The 21,800-nt window shown below is 45.0% G+C and overlaps 1 protein-coding gene across 2 annotated transcripts in view; it reads right to left on the reverse strand.

Annotated features, from left to right (window-relative positions):
- Nucleotides 1-21,800, reverse strand: part of Aplip1 (JNK-interacting protein Aplip1) — a 109,358-nt gene that overhangs the window by 63,628 nt on the left and 23,930 nt on the right. Inside the window, exon 1 of one of the 2 annotated variants that reach the window (XM_045749250.2) lies at nt 13,635-13,686. The exons of the other annotated variant lie outside the window; for it this stretch is intronic. The gene's annotated coding sequence lies outside the window, so the exon portion shown is untranslated. Of the gene's footprint in view, nt 1-13,634; nt 13,687-21,800 lie in introns of those variants that run through there. 2 annotated transcript variants of the gene reach the window in all.

Below are 21,800 nucleotides of genomic sequence, written 5' to 3' on the forward strand. Positions count from 1 at the left end.
AGGATATTCCTCGTTAAAGGCGATAAAATGGGTAATTACCTGCGGTTCAAACTCTGAAACAATAATTAATGGAAATATGTTTCATAAATGTTTTAAAATGTTAGATTATAAAGAAAATGATCTTTGTAAATATTTCTTTTTATATTTTGAAGCTCGATAGTAGCAGCCTTAAAAGCCTTCTCAGAGGTATTTAAACAAAGGGTTGAGAATGTGATGAGATTCTAAATGTTTAAAGGAAAATGTACTGTGGAGATGTGCGTGAAGAGACGACAAGTCTTAATGTCGCTTAACACATCATTATTATGACGTAGAGATACAAGGCAAACGTCGGAGACGTAAATTGAAGATCTTGGAGGAAGGGTTCGGCCGCCTGCAAGAGAGAGCTGCCTCGGGTCGCAGGCAGGTGATAAGAATACACTGTTTTAGAAGACACTTCTGAAGGCCTCTACGAGGCAGCTCATATTTGTACTCATTCAAACTCATTTATAACTATGTGTAACCTTCGCTTGAAACAATCCAGCGACATCACACACATTATGTTATCCGGAACTTTGTTCATAAAACTTCACCCCTATTCCCAAGCCAGCGTTTGCATAATATTTTTATGAATATAAACTTATCCTATTTGTATGCATTGTTATGCGTTCTATTTTAGATTGATATATTTAACTTCCTATTAATATTCCATATGTTATGGAGCCTCATCCGCGACAAATCTTGCTAATCCCTATGTTAAATCCTTTGAAGCATGTCATTCGCCTGTCCAGAGAATGTAAATTAAGCGTTTTGTAATCTCCTTTCATTCTCCTTGCTTACGCTTGTAAATGTGAATATGAGTATCTTATTTACCGTCGAACATTTATTTATTGATTTTAAGCTTAAAACCCCTACTAATCACGACCTATATTTTTTGTTGCATTCAGATTTAGCAATTTTATTATTGTTCAATTGATATCTGGTAAACTTATTTTTTTACTTGCGAATAGAATCCTTCATTTGTCATCATTAAACTACAAAGGATCAACTTTCGTTCATCTAAATCATCTAGTTATAATATTAAGTGTTTTTGTAAATGTATTTCCCGAATTTCACAATCGACTTGAGAATGGTCCAGGACGGACCGAAACGTCGTCGTCCCTTCACTTTCTAGTGTGTGGTTTGGTTAACATATTTCCCGAAATATTTGAAGGTTTGTATCATCTGTATATTTTCAAATGGTGTTCAGCCTCGTGTCTAGTTTGTTTATATTGTATTGCTTATGGCTGGAGAACGAGGACCCACAGGGAAGGGTATCGAGTAATGGCGTCCATTACTAGCAGCACGTTCTCTCAAATACGGTCGACACGGCCCACCGAGGCGATGAAAAAACGATGTTTAGATGAGACCCGACATCGAATTTATGCTGGAACTCTTGCTGCAATAGCACGCCGACTCTTGCTGCAATAGCACGCCGACTCTTGCTGCAATAGCACGCCGACTCTTGCTGCAATAGCACGCCGACTCTTGCTGCAATAGCTGAATAACAAAAAAGCTGGCGAGAGACGGCTAGCCATATCCAGAAGCATAAGGTGTCACCTTCGCTGTGGATGTGACGACGCAACCTCAAATGTATGCTTATGGAAATGTCAAGATCTCACTGATACTACCTGGAAATGCTCCCCCTCCCTAGATGGATAGGATCAAGATGCTTCCCAGGTGGAAATTGGCAACATGTCAGCCATTTGAATCGCTTTTGGGTTGACTGAAGTGTTCTCTGAAGGATTTCTGGGACGATGCCATACAAGCCGTCAAGGTATGGAGCTCTCAGGTACCAGCAGACAACAAAAAACATTTCACAACACAACAGTAAAAAGTTGATTTTTGTAGCCTCAAGATCTCAAACCATTTGCATATTGACATACAGACTTTTCATTCGTTTTTCTTTTAAAGAAGACGTCAGAGTTTCAGAGGGAAGGAGCGTGAGTGAGTGAGAGGGGGGACTCTGGAAGGGATGAGGGAGAGGGCACGGTGGGTGATAAATTGGGGAGAGATAAGGGCGGCGGAGAAGAAAGATAGAGTGGTTGGTTGGGGGGTATGGAGTATGAGGAGGAATGGGAAGGATGGAGGGATAGTGGAGGGGTGGAAAGGGAAAATAATTAGCCAGGAAAAGGATTCTTAAGTGAAAGTTGGAGAGGTAGAGGCAAATAAAAGCTTGCAGTAAACAATGTATGGTGAAAGAGAGAAAGATGAAGAAATAGAAATGAAGATAGCGAGGAAAATAGAAAAGAGGGAGTGGGGGAAGTGAGTTTTAACAGGAACAATAGGAGAGCAAGGAGAAAAAAACTATGAAGAGAGGCGTGAGAAGTTAAGGAAGGTTGGGGAGGAGAAACACTAGAGGGGAAGAGAGTGAGTGAAAGAGTAAGAGGGACGAGGAAATAACAGAGAAAGGAGGGGGGGGGGTGAGATTTTAAAGGCAAGAGAACATTTGGAGAAGCAGAGAGGACAGAAGTTAGAGAAAGTAGCCGCAGGAGAGGGGTGGGGGCCAACGGCAAGGTTAGACGAGAAAACATCGGAAACTAAAAATGGAAAGATAGAGGACAAGACGGAAAAGCAAAAGGTGGAATCAGACGAGGGCGGAGGAAACGATCAAGCGTACAGGAGCGAAGGCGCGGGGAGCAGTAGAAAGTTAGAAGAGAAGTGAACAGTGGGAAAGGGAAAGTTAGAATGGGAGAGGACATGAGGAAAGTTGAGTAAAGTGTCGTCAAGAGCGGACGTGACGAGCAAGTGTCGTGTGCACCAAACGTTGTTAACTGCACTGCAACACTGCTCAGCAACCCTCGAGGATCTGCGTCTTGTGTATATGGAAGATGGTGAACGTGTAAATGCAGCCCCGCTCCTGTGTCAGGTAAGTCCACAACGGACTTACCATAGCTCGTGTTACTTGGAACTTTTTGTTCCAAGTAGCAAATCTTAAACAACAACAATCACATGTAAATGCAGTTTCCCAGTTAAGACAATGAGATAAGTAATTAATCCAACTCACACAAATGGGGTGAAAGCGGCGATGGTTGTGTCCGTCTTGGCTCCTTACTAAATAGTGGCATAATAATTTGCAACAAAACCATCTCCAATTGAATAAGAAAGTGAACAATGAGTAAATAGTCATCACCAGGAAGGCATGAATATCAACAAAGCAAAACTGATGGAGTCAGTGAAGGAGTTGAGAGTGAATAATTTTTTCATTGCCCTTTTTTCAGACGATTTCTGCGTAGAACAACATCAGTAAGAAGCAAAGTAAAACGTGCCGGAACACGAGCCTGAAGATAAACCCTCCAAGTACAAGTAGGGAAACAAAGTGTTGGTGACTCTCAGGTTAAGTAACATACAGAGAACAGTAAGGGCGGGTTGGTGGAGTTCCCAATAACTGGGATTAAAGATGTAACTGACTGTATGGACATTGTAACTACTGTATATCTGCCTCAACGTACTAGCAATCAGTTAATTATAACTGTCAATCACCTGGAATAGTCACTCAAACCCCCTATCCCCCCCATCCCCCCAGAGAGAGTGATTGTGGGGGGGAAGGGGAGCGGGGAGAGTGGCGTCACTCCAGAGTTCATGTCGTTTGAAGCACTCCCACCCAAGCTCTCAAGAACTAGGCCAGGTATCTAGCGATTAAAATATATATTTTCCTGCTTAGCTATTACCCGAAATGCTTGATATTTTCAGCTCTCTTAAAAGCTTTGGAAATGGAAATAAACAAGACAGAACAGAACTGTCCTGCGAGTTTTAGTACTAAACAGATCCTCAACCAAGAAACTGAAGATCGTCGAAGATTAACCAGTTTTATGCGAATTGAAAATAAGAGGTATTACGCTCGTCAGCTAGAGAATCACTGAACATACTGTTCATTGAAAGGCACTTCAGGTTATAGTAAACAACTTTTACTCGATGAAAATTGTTTTGAATGATGGTGTTTTCCTAAATATACGAGCGTAAACAAGAGAAGCCTGTTGCGTTAAGTTCCATAGTCTGAGCGTGAAGCAAGAGCTAGCACTCTCCCCCTGAACAAAACTGTATGTCCCCCAGCGGCTGCCTACCAAGATGGGGAGCAGTGAGGACCTAGTTACCTTGAGGTGTTTTTCGGGGCTTAGCGTCCCCGCAGCCCGATCGTCGACCAGGTCTCGACCCACGTCGACGTCGACCTCCTTGGCAACCTCCTTGTCGACCAGGTGGCAAGAAGGGCATCAATTACAGAGCGAGCTACGCAAGATTCTGTGGTCGGAACACCTGTCCTGACCCAGGGAGTTTCCCGCATCTGTGGATGAATTTCTTACTGATGTTGAAATCTTGAGCGACGAGGGCTGGTGGTGGAGGGGCCGGAGCGGACACCGTGTTACAGGTTGTGTCCGCTGAAGCACCCCGCTGAGCACCTCTCCTGGCAGGGCATGGGGGCCAGGCTTAAATAAAACCTATTGTGATACATTTTTCTTGGGTTAACATAATAATTCTGGTTGTCGGGTACAGGAAGCCTTCTCTCGCCTCTCTCGTGGAGAAAAGACGCCTCGCTCGCCTTTCATCCACACGTAAAAAATAAATTAATATAAATTAATAAATTGAAAATAAATCAATAAATCCCACGAGTCAGATTCCCCACAATGTCAACCCATAAGCACTGTTGAACATTGACAGCTGGTTGCTCCAGCAACACCGCAGGAAGGGTATTGGGAGCACAGCTGAGGAAATTGACAGCAGAGAAGTTTGAATATGATTTGAATATTGCAAAGTTCAGGGCTACCTATGAGCGGGTTACTGGATTTAAGTTACAGCATACGATTAGTGTCAGAAAAATCTCTGCTAAATCCCTAATTGCGGAGCAGGAGAGTGTGGCGGATCCATTTAGGAAATAATTAAGAATGCACTTGGCGCTAATATAGGCCCCATTCTCCACACATACAGTTCAGATAACACTGTTCAACCAAAGATCTTTACCAAGTATGATACTGGACATTAGGCTAGAGAAGAGAACAATGAGAAAAGAAGGAATTTGGGCTTTGTTACGTACAAATATAGACGGGCCTCTACACAGGACAAAGTCCTTATGAATGATTTTTATAAAGTTGAGGACCAATCTGGGTGCGTGGTGCCCTCATGAAGCAACTAAAGGTTTTTAACTTCCTCCTTGATACGGGAACCTTAATGTCCACCGTTCTTGTTTGTTTTCAAACTCAAAAGCCCGATTTACAGTCCTAATTAGCAACCCCGTCTATTACTTTATATGCGGAGAAAATGTTATAATAAAGTGTGTGTTTGCTGGGTGATCAGTTCCTGACCAGACTGTCTACACTGAGCGAGCAACAGATAACGGTGCTGAAGGCAGCTACTACACCATTCATTATAACCATAGAGCCCTTTACACTCAGCACATTTCCTGCCGGACTCCTCCTCGTTGTATGACAGATGAGCCGGCCAGTCTTTAGAATCATCCTAGCCAGGAAGATTCTAAAAAAGTTATCATAAAGCCTCCGATAGCTCATTTCTTACGAATGCTTGATAATGCCACGACGCCAGGTCGCATCGTTGGACTTTTCTACGTTGAAGAAAACTCGTAACAATGTTGGTTGTTTATAAATGTGCTTTAAAAATCATTGTTGAAAATAACGAGAGGCTCCAGAGTAGATAGAAGGTTACGAGAAGGAAATTTCGTCTGTGTTAAACAACGGTCAGTTTTAAGGTACAAAATCAGTCTCAAGTTGATAAATAATTTCCATGTGTTTACCAAGACAAGACGTTGGACTTCATGCCTTTGTCTTGTGGCCACGTTGGTATCTTGGACAGGTTGGTATCTTGGACAGGTTGGTATCTTGGACAGGTTGGTATCTTGGACAGGTTGGTATCTTGGACGGGTTGGCATCTTGGACGGGTTGGTATCTTGGACGGGTTGGTATCTTGGACAGGTATCTTGGACAGGTTGGTATCTTGGACGGGTTGGTATCTTGGACGGGTTGGTATCTTGGACGGGTTGGTATCTTGGACGGGTTGGTATCTTGGACGGGTTGGTATCTTGGACAGGTTGGTATCTTGGACAGGTTGGTATCTTGGACAGGTTGGTATCTTGGACAGGTTGGTATCTTGGACAAGTATTACGCCACCGTTTAGCTACGTGGCTACATATGCTGCCGTAAACATCAAGGTGAAAGCATCTTGTCACTTCTGTGAGGATGTTTTTCTTCTCAAAGTGGACACCTTTCTCACCTGGGGAGTGGGAAGTGGACACCGTCCTCACTTTAGGCGTGGGTAAGATTATTGGCGTCTACGTCATTTCATTTTTGCAGTCGAAATAGATCACTACAGCTTTCAAGGCTATTGGAAGAGGAATTTGACGATGAGTTCGTCCGTGGAATTACTTGAAAGGGCTTCAATATATCGTTTTGGGCTGGACACTTGAGCAGAGAGAGGCGCCAAAGTTTCTGCGATATCCTCCGGATCAGTAATTTGTATGCCTTCAAATTTAAAGTTGACAGTGAAACCGTGGAAAATTTACCCCATTACTTTCAGAAATCTTTTCAAAGCTGTTAGAAGTTTTTACAGTTTGGGCGCTGACGCCAAGTGCATATTTTTACCATAATTTCGTTTAAGCTTCTGAAACTCTTCTCAGCCCGGGATCTCACATATTCTTTGTCAGCTGTCGTCGGGTGATGTTTCGTGTATGTGAAAGCAAGTGTGGAGAGCTGTCGGCAGAGCTACCTGCTCCTTGTTCCATTATCTTTATTGCATTATTGAGAATAGTTTTTGCCAGTGGCGACTTTGATTTAAGTTTCGTAAATCAACATGAGCTTCCTTCATTGGTCTGTGTCCCTTTTATATGATTATATTTGTAGGCCCTCAACACTGAGTCTGGTCGCGGGACTTCTCGCTATGATATAGCTCCCCTTTTGTAAGAAAAGCATTGTAGCAGGGCGGCGGGATCGAACTAGCGTCGTGGGTCCCACCAGACGCGCGTCTTACCAATAAATTACAGGTAAGCGTGCGTCTGGGGGTGACTTTACTGGTGGTAAAGCACGTCTTCCATGACTCTCTGCCGGGTTCTTTTTAATAATACCGTTGCTTGCTTCTATCCATGAGGATTGCTAGTCTGTGTATTTATTTACATTGGATCTTCAATATGTAGTTCTTGTAATTAGTCAGAATGGGCGCTATTTATGGCTCCGCCAGAACACTGTTATCTATTTTTTTATCTTAACCCTTTTGTGGCAGGGATGGGAGTGCTGGCTCCGGGGACAATTATTGATTCCAGGTGGCCGCAGGCTGTCTGCTGGTCTTGCAAGGATGGTGACACTGGTGTTCCATGGGCAGTACTGATACTCTGGTTCCACTCCTTGGCCGCCATTTAACATTTAGGATAAGTTATAGGGGGGAAGGGAAGGGAATTATCAGGGAAAAGCGCCAAGCCATCACGACGACTATATAGCACTTGGAAGGCGTCAGGATAAGGATTTGGGATGGGACGGGAGGGATAAGAAATGGTGCGGAACCACTTGGACAGTCGGGGATTGAATGTCAACCTGCATGAAGCGAGACCGTCGCTCTACCGTCCAGCCCCAAATGGTTGGGCAAGGGGGGAGGAAGAGAAGATATGATTAGTAAAGACATTAGAAGGTCATCACAAAGGAATCAACTACTTGTTTTTTTCCTAATTAAAATTTATAACTACAGCTGATTATATAATGTAATCTGTGGGTGTATGTGGGTGTATGTGGGTGTATGTGGGTGTATGGGGGTGTATGTGGGTGTATGTGGGTGTATGTGGGTGTATGTGGGTGTATGTGGGTGTATGTGGGTGTATGTGGGTGTATGTGGGTGTATGTGGGTGTATGTGGGTGTATGTGGGTGTATGTGGGTGTATGTGGGTGTATGTGGGTGTATGTGGGTGTATGTGGGTGTATGTGGGTGTATGTGGGTGTATGTGGCTGTATGTGGGTGTATGTGGGTGTATGTGGGTGTATGTGGCTGTATGTGGGTGTATGTGGGTGTATGTGGGTGTATGTGGCTGTATGTGGGTGTATGGGTAGACGATGTGACATGAACGGGTTTCCGAAATGAAGGACAGATGTATGTTCTTCTCCAAGAATGTTTTTAATTTTCATATCAATGTTCAGAAATCTCCAAAGGAGGTAAACGAGGTGTGTAAATTACTGGGTTCTTCACTACTTATTATCGACTGGTGGTGAAATATACCGGACAAACTGGCTAAACAAACACCTGATTGTAACGTTGATGGTTGTTCTCATTGGGATTTCCTTTAAAGCTGCATTGACCTATTTACCATTGACGATCTCAGTCTCCTCTCCTATGTTACTAGGTAAGATATTCACGAGGAGAAAGCGCTAAGTCAGTTTGATTATACAACACTAGGAAGAGATATCTGTAGTTTAGATTTAGGAAAGACCTGGGCAAATACTGGTTCAGTAACAGAGTTGTTGATTTGTGGACTCAATTACTGCTTAATGTGGTGGAGGGGGGGTCCCTTGATTGTTTCAAACGTGGATTGGACATGTATATGAGTGGGATTGAGTAGTTTATAAATAGGAGCTGCCTCGAATGGCCTTCTGCAGTTACCTTTATTGTTATGTTTTTATGTTCAACAAGGATCTGGGATAGGAGGACGGAGTGAAGGAACGGTACCCAACCACTTAGACCATCGGGAATCGAACGCAAACCTGTAAGAAGCGAGATCTTCGCTGTACCGACGAGCCTAAGCCGCTGGGCTCCTTACTATGGTGTATTAGAGGACAGTAATAGTGGGTTGACAATTCGTAATTTAATTATAATTCTTGAAGGGTGATATCGGGGTTGTATGATTTCTAGATATCTCTTCGGTGGTGGCTCCTATGGTTTGTAGTCAGAGGATTAGAGGCTTAACCAGCCGTCCTGAGTCTCAAGGGAAACGGCTTAGGAGATGAGTGCATGACTACAGCTGTTTCTTAGAGTGGAGTCTACAGCTCGCTACAGTGTTAATTAATAGTAGTTGGGGTGGTGCTAGTAGTGTTGGTGGTGGTGGTGGTGGCGGTTATTGTGGTAATAAAAATGGTCTGTGGTGATGGTGGTGATGGTGGAGGAAATGGTAGTGGTGTTAGTAGCAGTAGTGTTTGTGATGGTGGTGACAGCCAGATGCGAGGCGAGAGTGGTGATGGTGGTGGTGACTATGAGGGGGAGTGTGGTATAATGAGGCGTGTATTGATTACAATGTGGTCAAGAGAACACTCCACGCGATAACATCTCCAGCGGACAATGAGCTCATCTTACCCAACGAGGATCCCATATTTCCAGACCTGCCACAAGTGGGACATCGATGAGCCTCAACAGTATTTTACTCACTTTAAACACCAAATTGATTCACGATAAAAAAACACGAGAACTTGACGAATCTATGAAAAAATGTTAAGGCCAAATACGATGTAAAGTCCAGAGCAGCGGGTTCGATCCCATTTTATTGCCTAAATAATTTCCTATCAAACTGATGTATCATGGCCACATTTGTTGCTTTAAAGATGTAAATAAAATATAACAATACACACATACACATATGCACAGACTCCATCGATCGGACCCCCGACAGCCTGATGGGGGTATGATAGCGGTTCTGGTAATTTACAATCTCCCAACAAACAGCAGAAGACCCCGGACAGAAATAAAAACAACAGAGCATACATAAATGAACTGAAACGAGCAGCAACGGCACACAGCGAGAGAAACTACTATAGTCATGAGGTGACCTAACACAGCTATCAGCTGACAATCGAGGAATCCCCCCCATAGTGAGGAACAAACGTGGAGGGCAAAATGAATGGAAGATATACAAAGGACTTTCTTAACACAACATGTGAAGGATGACACAAAAGAAAAGGCAGAAGATACACCATGCCTTGTGACCTGATCTTCAGCCAGAAGGAGGAAGATATATCAAGAACTTAGATCATGAAAAGTACTTAGTACTTAGATAAAGTAACAAAAATAAGGCAGGAAAGAGTTGATTTGGCAGACTGCTATCTTTTGGACTGCCAAAAAATTTTGATACAGTACAATAGTCGATACACAATTGACTTGAGAATGGTCCAGGTCGGACCGAAACGTCGTCGTCGCTTCACTTTCTAGTGTGTGGTCTGGTCAACATTTTGATACAGTAATTCAGAGACTACTACACAAACTTGAGAGGCAGGCGGGAGTGAGCGGAAAAGTACTAACATACATAAGGCACAGACAGAAGTGAGAGAGTAACAGTAAGGAGCGAAAAGTTGGACTGGCGTAGAGTAACAAGCGCAGTTCCTCAGCCATCGGTGCTGTATCCCATACTATTTCTCCTTTATTCAAATGACCTGTCTACAGGTGTTGTCTCTTACATGTCAATGTTTACAGACGATGCAAAATTAATGAGAGGAGTTGTGACAGACGAGAATGTAAGGGTCTCCAAGATAACACTAAACAGCTGCAGAATTGTTCCGAGAAATGGCTACTAAAGTTCAACACCAACTATTGTAAGGTAATGAATATTGGAACAGGCGTCAGGAAACCAAAAGTATAGTACACGATAAAGGGCAACTCCCTCCCTATAACGACTAGAGAAACAGACCTGAGGACACGTGGGAGTGGACACAACACCGAACCTAACTTCGAAGGACCAGAGAAACAAGGTCAGCATCACAATATCAAAGTTAGAAAATCCTTCAAGAACCAAAATAAGACCAATTTTAGAGTATGCCGCACCTTCATGGAGACCCCATAAACAACACGTAAGGAAATAAGAAATGGTTCATAAGTTTACAAAAGAGGTTCGTCCCAGAATTGCGAGGAATGAGGTATGAAGAGAGACTGAAAAAAACTAAACCTAACAGCGCTAGAAAAGAGGAAAGAGTCGGGGGGCAAGATATGATTGAGACATAAAATATTAAGGGAGACTGACAGAGTGAAAAACGAGGAATTGTTCATAATGAATACCAATAGGAAAAGATGGCGAGGGTGGCAGCTTGAGATTCAAAATGAGATAGTTTTTAGATAGTTAGATAGTTTTTCTTTAGTACAACAGTGGGGAAAAAACATTAACTAAAGAATTATAGAAACAAATTATAGAATTATAGAACTTAAGGTTATAGAAACAATCGCCATTCACAATTTTAAATGTAAATATGACAAAGAAATAGATCAGGAGTTTGCTTTAGACAACCGACGGCTAGAAAGGCAGGGTCTAAGAGCTAATGCTCGATCCTGCAGTCACAAATAGGCGAGTACAATTAAGCACACAAACACACGTGCGCGTGCACGCACGCACGCACGCACGCACATAAAACACACACAAAGAATGTGTGTGTGTGGGGGGGGGGGGGAGGCGAGGGGGTTTTCACGGGTGGTAGTTAACCTTCCTTGAGGTAGGTAAGGAGGTTGATGAGGCAGTGAACTTTCCTGGAGGAAGTTAGTGGGGATGACGTGGTAGTTAACGTTCCTGGAGGCAGTTAGTGGGGTTGATGGCCCTGGGAAGAACAGTATGCCACAGGCACAACCTCTTGTGGCATATGGCACTATTATGGTGGTGGCACCAGTTTGCACTTCCCAAATTACTTCAATGAAACATATTGTTTTCCCTAGAGTTAGAGTATTTGAAAGCTCTACGCACTGATTTCTGGAAATTATCAAAATCAAATTAACAAAATAAAATAAATTTTCTGCTATTCATATTTTGGCCGTAGCAGTAGCAACACATGATATACAACAGGCCAGAGCCATTCCTTAAGCTTCTCCTTAACTATCGTGCCACGAGCCGGGTGTGTGAGAGAGAGAGAGAGAGAGAGAGAGAGAGAGAGAGAGAGAGAGAGAGAGAGAGAGAGAGAGAGAGAGAGAGAGAGAGAGAGAGAGAGAGAGAGAGAGAGAGGAGGAAGTGAGGGAGAGAGGTGACAATGACAACACACCATCGGTTACATCTGGAGGTCGCAGTGTCGAACAAATCTCCACTCAGGTCTCGGTGGTGGTGGGACTACCACTCCGAGCTCCTACCACCAGTCACAGTTGACAGGAAATTTATTTAATATATATTTTAATACGATTAATTATAAAGATCACTTGTTGATGGGAATAAATAGCCCATTACTATACCAATCGCTCGCTTTCCCAAAAGTTATATTGGTCATATCTGAACTAATACGTCAGCCCTCCCCCCCCCCCCTTCAAGGGACCGACCAGCCCTGGAGACTGAGCCAAGAGATCAGGGATCCCTTTCCTTGGGAATAGTCGTCCCTGTGAAATACATTCAGGAAACGTGTATTAAATCTGATCAATCACTGAAGGTTATTTTTCAACAGCATATCATAATACAAGAGTGGTTCCCGTCAGCATACCATACTGTAGGAACGGTTCCCGTCAGCATACCATACTGTAGGAACGGTTCCCGTCAGCATACCATACTGTAGGAACGGTTCCCGTCAGCATACCATACTGTAGGAACGGTTCCCGTCAGCATACCATACTGTAGGAACGGTTCCCGTCAGCATACCATACTGTAGGAACGGTTCCCGTCAGCATACCATACTGTAGGAATGGTTCCCGTCAGCATACCATACTGTAGGAACGGTTCCCGTCAGCATACCATACTGTAGGAATGGTTCCCGTCAGCATACCATACTGAAGGAACGGTTCCCGTCAGCATACCATACTGTAGGAACGGTTCCCGTCAGCATACCATACTGTAGGAATGGTTCCCGTCAGCATACCATAGTCGAATTATCTGTCTCGATAGTTTTGTTATGTTGAGGGTGATCCTCCTTGGAGAGTAATCGACCTTGGAGGGGGAGCCACCTTGGAGGCGACCCACCCTGGAGGGTGACCCCACCTTGGAGGGGGAGCCACCTTGGAGGGTGACCCCACCTTGGAGGGCGACCCACAGTCGTGAGCTATATAGCTAGGTCTCTCCTCTCCCCCCTTCCCCCCTTCCGCCCCCTCTCTCACGCCGCGTTCGAATTGAAAATTACTATCCCTTGGTCAATTCCTCTCCTTCGTTCCCATCTGCCCGTACTATCCCCCGAGGAAGCAAGATGGAGCTGTCAAATACCTGGCCAACCCTACCTCCCCCCCCCCTCCTCCCCTCTCCACCAACCTATCCCCTCTCTCCAGCTTCTAGCCAGCATGTAGAGTGGCTCCAATTTGGCATCCGTCAGCGAGCCACTTTCCTCCGAGGTGGTTGATGGCTGGTAAGTTTTCTCTCCAAAGTTAGAATTGGATGTTGGTCCGGTTAGCTCCGGGGGAGAGATCTCCAGGAGCAGGTCTTCTCTAAGACGAGCACCTCAGGGCAGCACCCCCACTCACGCTCCACTTCCTAATGGAGCTCTATTTCAAAGTTAATTCAAGTAAACCATTGTAGAAATCACAGTACAATACGACACAATGCAAAGAAGTTCATTTTCCAACGGCCATAAAAAGTTTAATAATGGATTATTATCTTAAACATCTTTTCACAACTTCGAAAGCACATTCACGTGGCCAGAGATGCATATTATATATATATATATATATATATATATATATATATATATATATATATATATATATATATATATATATATATATATATATATATATATACGCGTAGATGTCTAGGAAGAGAGACACACAGGGTGCAGACGCGAGGCAGGAGCGGGGAGGTGGTGCCAGGAGGCCGGCTGGAGGGAGACTGAGCGCTGGAGCAGACATACACTCCACCACCGCAAGGCTCGCGGGGGTTGCCAGCTACAGCACCTCCACCCTACCAGGAGACTCACAACCATATATTATATATTTTATTTTTTTGTCTGCACAGAGCCTCCGGTTCATTATTTCACTGTAAACATTGACCGATAAAAAGTTTCGTAATTTCCGGTTTTTGTGTCCATTCGTTGACAGTGGGAGTTTTGGATTTTTTAAAGTTTAGGAAAATTAAATGCTCTCGCTCCTTAGATTTCCTTAGAATAACTTATGTGCTATAGACATTATCACAGCGTATACCAGAACTCTCTCTCTCTTCTCTCTCTCTCTCTCTCTCTCTATCTATCTCTCTCTCTATCTCTCTCTTTTTCTCTCCCCCTCTTTCGCCCCCTCTCCCTCTCCCTCACCCTCTCTCTCTCCCTCTTTCTCTCCCTCTCTCTCCACTTCTCTCTTTCCCCTCTCTCTCCTCTCTCTCTCTCTCTCTCTATCTCTATCTCTCTCTCTCTCTCTCTCTCTCTCTCTCTCTCACACACACACGAGAAGACAGAGAAGTGTACGGTAAGGGGACGAAGAGACGGGCAAGTGAGGAGAAAAAGTTGAATGAAATAGTACGTTTTCGGGAAAGTGGGTTTTAAAATCGAGAAAGTAACAGAGAGAGAGAGACAGAGAGAGATAGAGAGAGAGACAGAGAGAGACAGAGAGAGACAGAGAGACAGAGAGACAGAGAGAGAGAGACAGAGAGAGACAGAGAGAGACAGAGAGAGACAGAGAGAGAGACAGAGAGAGACAGAGAGAGACAGAGAGACAGAGAGACAGAGAGACAGAGAGACAGAGAGAGACAGAGAGACAGAGAGAGACAGAGAGAGACAGAGAGAGAGAGAGAGAGAGAGAGAGAGAGAGAGAGAGAGAGAGAGAGAGAGAGAGAGAGAGAGAGAGAGAGAGAGAGAGAGAGAGACAGACAGACAGACAGAGAGAGAGAGGGGGGAGGGAGGAAGTGGGAAGAGAGAGAGAGAGAAGGAAGAGTGAGAGGGGAAGGAAGGGGAGAGGGAACGGAAGGCCGAGGTGGAAGAGAGGGGCGAGCAAATAGATGGTGGGTAAATGAGAGTAATAGTGAGGGTGTCGCGCTCCCAGACACATATAACATTATTCTGACCTCATACTTGGGGGGAGCAGCCTACCTGACGGGACAGGAGAGGCACGAGGGGACAGGAGTGCCATGAAAGAGAGACGAGGAGTGCCAACAGCACCACACTAGTGAGTGTACAGAAGTGTTGGTAAGTCAGAGAACATAACTGCATAAGGTCCATGACTAACCACCACCCGACAACACTCGAGGCACATCTTCTGGAACTATTTATTTCATTAAATCTCTAACCATACTCCGCTCACACCGAGTACACTCATCTCAAAAACGCAAAATAAACACATTTGAATGAAGAAGATCACATCAAAGCTTTCAAGCACGGTTGTGTTTCTCTTCATAGACAATAGGAGAATTCTCCCCATTGTCTCTGACGAGGAAGACATCTGTGTTTGAAAGCGCTCAGACTTAGTCTTCTCCATTCAAATGACTCCATTCAACCATTAGACCACATTGACTGTACAAAAATCTTGGTAGTCGTGAGACTATTTATCCAAGATATATATATATATATACCTAATAGAAGGAGTTCCTGCGCCCCTCATCTCTCTCTCTCTCTCTCTCTCTCTCTCTCTCTCTCTCTCTCTCTCTCTCTCTCTCTCTCTCTCTCTCTCTCTCTCACTCTCACTCTCTCTCTCTCCTTCCATGTGTGGCTGATACGTTAAATAAGTGCCTCTCTCTCTTGGGCTTTGTTTTTGTTCCTTTAATAACTGTTATTATAGTGCGTGTCTCCCTTCTCTATTGTCCCACGACCCCCCTCCCCCCTTAGACCTCACGGCCCCCATCAGCCATTCTCAGCCCTGAAAGGGTCCTCGGCCCCCTCTTCCCTCAAGTGGTCCTCTGCCCCCTCTTTCTTCAAGGGGTCCTCGGGCCCCCTCTTTCTTCAAGGGGTCCTCGGCCCCCGGCCCTGAAAGGGGTCCTCGGCCTCCAGCCCCATGGTCCAGAGCTGATCAAGAATTCACATGCAGACCCACTTTTGTCTTGGTCATGATATACAACACGAATACAATGGTGTGGTTTGTTAAGTGGCTTGGAAAGACGAGAGAGACCCGTCGGAGTGAGGGAGGGAGAGAGAGGAATGAGGGAGGGAGGGAGGGAGAGAGAGGAATGAGGGAGGGAGGGAGGGAGAGAGAGGAATGAGGGAGGGAGGGAGGGAGAGAGAGGAATGAGGGAGGGAGTGAGGGAGAGAGAGGAATGAGGGAGGGAGGGAGGGAGGGAGAGGAATGAGGGAGGGAGGGAGGGAGGGAGAGAGAGGAATGAGGGAGGGAGGGAGGGAGAGAGAGGAATGAGGGAGGGAGTGAGGGAGAGAGAGGAATGAGGGAGGGAGGGAGAGGAATGAGGGAGGGAGGGAGGGAGAGAGAGGAATGAGGGAGGGAGGGAGGGAGGGAGGGAGAGAGAGAGAGAGAGGAATGAGGGAGGGAGGGAGGGAGGGAGAGAGAGAGGAATGAGGGAGGGAGGGAGGGAGAGAGAGGAATGAGGGAGGGAGGGAGGGAGGGAGGGAGAGAGAGGAATGAGGGAGGGAGGGAGGGAGGGAGGGAGAGAGAGGAATGAGGGAGGGAGGGAGGGAGAGAGAGAGAGGAATGAGGGAGGGAGGGAGGGAGGGAGGGAGGGAGGTAGTACGACAATGGGAGACATGAAAGAGGAAAGTTAAGGTTGAAGCTTGGTAGTATTGAAATTGGGTTGGAAGAGGGGATTTTTGGGAGGGGGAAGGAATAAAGGTGGATGGAAAGATGGGAGGGAAGGATGGACGGAGGAGGAATGGAAGCGAACACGGTAGAAAGCTGAACCAAGGTTCAGATGAAGAGTGTTTGAGTGTTTACTAGTTGTGTTTTTGCGGGGGTTGAGCTTTGCTCTTTCGGCCCGCCTTTCAACTGTCAATCAACTGTTTACTAACTAACTACTAACTTACTAACTACTTTTTTTTTTTTTCCCACACCACACACACACCCCAGGAAGCAGCCCGTGACAGCTGACTAACTCCCAGGTACCTATTTACTGCTAAGTAACAGGGGCATTCAGGGTGAAAGAAACTTTGCCCATTTGTTTCTGCCTCGTGCGGGAATCGAACCCGCGCCACAGAATTACGAGTCCTGCGCGCTATCCACCAGGCTACGAGGCCCCCTTAGACCAGGCTACGAGGCCCCCCATTACCTCTGAGTGGCACAGAGGTAATGTTGGTGTGTGTGTGTGTGTGTGTGTGTGTGTGTGTGTGTGTGTGTGTGTGTGTGTGTGTGTGTGTGTGTGTGTGTGTGTGTATGTGAAGGGATGGAGGGCGCAGTGGGAGGGAGGGAGGAAGGGAGTGCATAGTTGGATGGAGAGAGGAAAAGATCAGAGAAAACAAGATGTTCCGTCTCCCAGCCATTTATATACCTGGTTTCGTAATGCATTGTCACTCACAATCAAGCCCACGCCTCCTGTTATGACACTCCCGCCCACTCCCATACCTCCACACGCACGCCCACGGTGGGTTTTACGAGTCACATGAATGATGGCGGAGCAAGGTATGTAGGTGGAGCCATGTTTGTGGGTACCACTGTGGGTGTGGACGTAGTCATAGCGGCGACTAGTTTGTTGGCAGCAGAATGGGTGTGGGTGGCACTGTGAGTGTGGGCGGTAGCAAGGGTGTCCTTTGTGTCTGGCGTGTGGGCGGTGACTGGTGTGGGGGCAGTGACTGGTGTGGAGGCAGTGACTGGTGTGGAGTCAATAATCAATTGTCACTGATGGATTATAAGGCGAGACCCGGAAGGAGAGAGTAACTTAAACCTGGCGTGAAGGTTCCGGAGAGTTTCGCGTAGTTTAAGATTATGACCTGATGGCTCAGAGGGGGAACCAAGTAAACAGCCTCAGTCCTTTTCAAGGTGGTCAAAGTAAACGTTGTGCACCCCAGGGTGGAGTGCTTAGCCCAACACTGTTCAATGTTCTGATTCGCGAAATTAACAACTGATTCTCGCACAATACCTAACGAATCCGTCATGTGTTATGCCGATGACATATGCATTGTTGCAAATACCAAACTAGATTGCAAGCTCTACTTGATTCACTGACCACATACCCCTGTAGGATTAACCATCCTGCAAGATGGGGACTTTTCAACAACATGTAGCTATCTCTTGACACACTACGTAACCCTTCATATTGTCTAGAGTAGCTGCATAAAGACAGATGTACTTATGTTAATACAAAGTAAATTAAGTAACACTGTCACTTATTACGCTTCTATTTACGAGTGTTTAAGACAGAAAATATAAAAGGAGCAAGTGTGTGTCAACAGGGATGCCACACAGAGAGGATTAACCGGTTTCACAGTGTATATACACTGAGAGTTGACCTTTGACCTGGACTGTGCTCAGGGAGAGAGTAAACATGCATCTAGCATGTTTACTCTCAGGTCAGTACGTTAGTGTCATGCTCTTAATAGCCCTCGTGCAGTTGATAAGCCTTAATCCCAACAGAGCATGTCTGTCTATAATCTAGCAATCAAACTCAGGACGTAAACAAAATACTATTTGAGAAAATTTCGAACGTATTCTGCTGTGAATCATGAGTTAAGTATTTAGCATTCCAGCCCGTCCTCCAAATAAAAACCCAAAAGTGATTCCATGCACCCGCCAAACTCCCTGTTTATGAGTGAAAAACGGTTTACACACGACTCACAACTGATTTCGTTCGAACACTTTCAGAACAAGTGCTTCACTTACTAATTATGTTCGAACCACAACCCTGTAAATGCTTCACCCACGTACTACAATGCAAATAATCGCCAACAGAACCTAAACACCTAACCTAACCTAACCTATGCCTATATATGCACATTATGCTAATATATTATAATATAATATAGTATAATATTAATTTATATTTGAGAAAATTCCCGTTTTGAATGAACAACATGTAAAAATTTATGAATGCGTCAGTGGGGCCGACCGCTGGATGGAATGGACTTGAGTCGAGGACGGGTTGCAGCATTCATAAACAAGGGGAAGGGGTTGGCTGCTCGATTACCCAGCCAGTGTTAATGAAGATGAGCTGTTACTCACGAGTCACAAATTGTTTCGATCAAATATTTAACGAAATGACCTTCAGTTACTCCCGACATCCAAAGTATGCCTCCCTAAATGGTTTCACAGTGTTGGGACAAGAATCCTGTTAAGCGTGTCTACTACTAGGTAAACAGAGGCATCAGGTGTAAGGAAACGTGCCCAGATGCTTCGCCCTGCTGGGAATGTAATTCGGGTACGTCCCGTTGTGAGCCAAGCTGTAGTACCCATAGTGCTTCACCCCACGTACTCCAGTCACATATAATTGCCAACGGAATCAAAACAGTTAACAGAGTGTTAGTCTATAGTACACAATAAATTATATTTAATAATATTGATTGTACAATTGTACTGTTGACAGGCAAAATGAGCATTTTGATTGCATTATGTCACCACAATTTTGTAATTTTATGCAGGGTCATTAGAATAAGTTCCCTTGGTATTTAACACTCGCTCTCTCCCTTCAGGTCTGGCAGTAGTCTTGTTGCATGTTTTATACCTATGAATATTCGACTTACGGTTTTTTGAGGTTAGGGTTCGAGGCTGATTCTACATACGCAAGGTATGTAGTATAATGGATGGAGAGCTTTAAAAGCATCCTCGTCAATGTCCTTAGAAGCTATTTTGATGTTTGCTAGCTTAGCATTTTGCTGCTAATGTGATTACATTATTATGTAGTCCCAGGATGCTATGTATACTCCGAAATCCTTTTCTAAGTGTGGCACAAGTAAGCTCCTTCCCGTCACTATGTATGATTCCTATTGTCTCCTCAGTCATGTTCCCACTTATCTGAGTTGAAACCCAGTAACCAGTTTGAATGTGGACATTTTCTGAAGATCATCTTCAGCTTTGATTTCGATGGGGAAGAATGTTTACGTGAATGAATGAGCGTTTGTATGTATGTATGTATGTTTGTGGGATTTTGGGGGGTTGTCCCCACAACGATATACTGTAACATAGCTCTGGTAGAGTCTCTGTACATCAGAACTCTGTGACACAGCTCCGAACGTGTTCCCTTATATCTGAACACCGTGGCATAGCTCTGGGAGTGTCCCTTTACATCAGAACACTGTGACACAGCTCCGAGAGTAATTTCCTGTCATGGTATGTGTAGCGACGGCCTCGGAGGTCGATGTCGGCCGCTGCTGGCTTATGGAGGCAGTGTTGGTGGGTCTGGTGACTGCTTTAGAGAGGCAGTGTTGGTGGGTCTGGTGACTGCTTTAGAGAGGCAGTGTTGGTGGGTCTGGTGAGTGATTTAGAAGGCAGTGTTGGTGGGTCTGGTGACTGCTTTAGAGAGGGCAGTGTTGGTGGGTCTGGTGAGTGATTTAGAAAGCAGTGATGGTGGGTCTGGTGACTGCTTTAGAGAGGCAGTGTTGGTGGGTCTGGTGACTGCTTTAGAAAGCAGTGTTGGTGGGTCTGGTGACTGCTTTAGAAGGCAGTGTTGGTGTGTCTGGTGACTGATTTAGAAAGCAGTGTTGGTGGGCCTGATGACTGTAAGAGGCAATGTTAAGCATTTTTAAGAATTTTAAAAATTATGGAACGAGAGATTCAACCATATAAGGAGGAATGAGGAGAGTAGCGGCCGCTGAAGCTGGGAGAGCTAGAGCGAATAGGATGTATGAGTTCACACTTCACCCACCCACCCCATCAACTTCACCTTTGCCTATTCACCCTACCTCCACCCATCTACCACTCCTCACCCGAAGACACTGATGTAAGAGGGATTAGGCTGAGTGAGCTGCAGCAACACTGAGACACACGTGCAACTGCTTGTCATGTAAATATTCACATCCTAAGAGTTTGATCTCTTGCCAGAGAGCAAGAGATCCAGAGACTGAGCAGCCCAGTGTTCCAGGCAAATAAAGAGACATCTAGAAATGGTTTACAGTGGCGGCCACCAGGTGCCAACAGGCCTCAGGAACGCTATTAAAAAGATAATATAATAGCGTTACATACTTCCATAAGATAATATATTTAGATTTATTTTTTTACATTTATTAAACAGTTTATGAAATTCGAAGTGCTGCCAAATTGTTTATAATAGTAACCTTAAGTTGTGAGGTTTCTAAGCTAGTAAACTGCAATAAATGTAAACAAGACACCATGATTAAGGAAAGATGCACAGGCTTCATAAGTGGTTGTGTAAATACTGAATGAAACTTCACTCAGATGCTTGTGAAGTCACAACTGGCCATGTGCGAGGCCAGGCAGGTATATGTAAAGCCACATATGTTTAATAAGCACATTCACATATGGTTGTGTGTGAGGCCAGGCCCCTTGGGCTTGTGTAAGTGGTGTTTACATAGACCAGTGTGGGGCATCATGCCCAGTACACCGAGGCATGAGAGTCTCATTGCCTGATATTTTGTTGTACACATTCTCTGTGATTGGTCAAACTCGCAGTAATGGTAACCGGCCTAGAAACACAACTGATTTGACAGATCGAATGAAGGGAGTATGTGTCTATATATGTATATGAATTCTATATTGAACCTGGAAGGAACAGGAGTTGAGAATCCTCTGTTCCCTTCCTTCCCTCCATTGTTCTTAGCTCGTTCCTCTTCCTTCCTTCCTCTTGCTCTCTCATTAAGCTCACGATTCTCTCGCCGCTACGAGGAGGCGTTCATCTAGTCTGAAGAAACTTGACTCGTTTTTCAAACAGTGAAGCTTGAAGTTCATTGATGGTGGCACTCCCTACTGTGAGGCACCCCCTCCTCGGACCTCCTAGGCACCCCTCCTCGGACCTCCTGTAAGGCACCCCATTGATGTTCAGAGAGGCACCCCCCCCCCCATTGATGTTCTGAGAGGCCCCGCCCCCTCCCAATTGATGTTTAGAGAGGCACCCCCCATTGATGAATACTGCCCCAGCTGAGGAATATTTACTTGCCTAGCTGAGGTACTTTCCCCTGGCCCAATTA

Source organism: Procambarus clarkii, chromosome 27, assembly GCF_040958095.1.
Source record: "Procambarus clarkii isolate CNS0578487 chromosome 27, FALCON_Pclarkii_2.0, whole genome shotgun sequence".
Lineage (NCBI taxonomy): Eukaryota > Metazoa > Arthropoda > Malacostraca > Decapoda > Cambaridae > Procambarus > Procambarus clarkii.